Genomic DNA, 1,306 nt, shown 5'->3' on the forward strand with positions numbered 1-1,306 from the left:
CTTTTCCATCCACTGAAAAGGCAGCTTGTATGTGTAATGTAAGAGTTTTCTGCTTTTTCCAGAAGCATTTGTTGGTTGCCAAAAGAAAAGCCAGCGGTTCATCCTTTGTGCAATTTTCCAAAACTTAAAAAAAGCTCCAACTCATAGATCAAAGAGTCGTTATATTCCACTGCTGGCCTGGACATTTACCAGGAGTGGGGTTTGAACCCACGTGGATATACATCCATTAGGAGCTTAAGCCCAATGCCTTAACCACTCGGCCATCCTGGTACACATGTTCTTAATAAGTTTTTTTAACCTGGCAATTATCTGTTCTATAGGAGTATAGAATCCAATGCAGTGCTTTGATTACAATCAATGCCATGGACCCATGGGAGAACTCATTATCATGAGGGTCAAGAACATGAACTTTTTTCTCAAAGTTTTCATTATGGCATTTTCAGCCAAGGGAGGGGCACCTTGGATGTGCCATTTATCACCTTTCTGATATTTCCAGAATCATTTATTGGTTGCCAAAAGCAACCCAGCTATTATTGTTCCTGTAATTTTTTGTGAAATTATCCTACAATTACTTAATTATATAGATGACCAATAGATGGAGCATTTATATATAAGTGTGCACTAATGAAAACATGGAACAGCAAGCAAGGGATAGCAAAAATTACAATATTAGTTTAAAATGTGCAACTTAAAGCTTAAAACATTACAGCCACAAAACACCCCTCCACCAATGTGACATAGAGACACCTAATAATGATATCCTTTGAAAAGTCTCGCCTCTGGTATCATTTTGGTGAAAAACCTTCTCTACATACAGTGGATCTAAAAATTGAACACATTCCTGTAAAATGCCAGTTTTTTGTGACATAAATAAACGAGACCACAAAAAATAATTTCAAAACTTTTACCACCTTACATGCGACCTATAGCCTGCACAATTCAAGTAAAAAACAACAACCTAACAAAAGGCAACCACAAAGCACAGACCCCCAGATCATAACACTGCCCCTACAGAGACACCAGATCATAAAACTGCCTCTATAGGCACCCCAGATAATAACCCTGCCCCCACAGGTACCCCAGATCATAACACTGCCCCCACAGGCACCACAGATCATTACACTGTCCCCAAATGCACCCTAGATAATAACACCACCCCCCACAGGCACCCCGGATCATAAAACTGCCTCCACAGGCACCCCAGATCATACACTTGCCCTCAAAGACACCCCAGATCATACCACCGCCCCTACAGGCACTCTAGATCATAACACTGCCCCCACAGGCACCCCAGATCATAACACTG

General features: G+C 41.1%; 1 protein-coding gene and 1 non-coding gene across 2 annotated transcripts in view; one reads left to right on the forward strand and one right to left on the reverse strand.

The window, feature by feature from the left end:
* PKHD1 (PKHD1 ciliary IPT domain containing fibrocystin/polyductin) overlaps window positions 1-1,306 on the forward strand; it is a 155,886-nt gene that overhangs the window by 105,818 nt on the left and 48,762 nt on the right. The window lies entirely within an intron of this gene.
* TRNAL-UAA (transfer RNA leucine (anticodon UAA)) lies at window positions 187-270 on the reverse strand. The gene has a single exon. It is a non-coding gene; the product is annotated as a tRNA-Leu (tRNA).

Source organism: Pyxicephalus adspersus, chromosome 4 (genome assembly GCF_032062135.1).
Source record: "Pyxicephalus adspersus chromosome 4, UCB_Pads_2.0, whole genome shotgun sequence".
In the NCBI taxonomy this organism is placed as follows: Eukaryota; Metazoa; Chordata; class Amphibia; order Anura; family Pyxicephalidae; genus Pyxicephalus; species Pyxicephalus adspersus.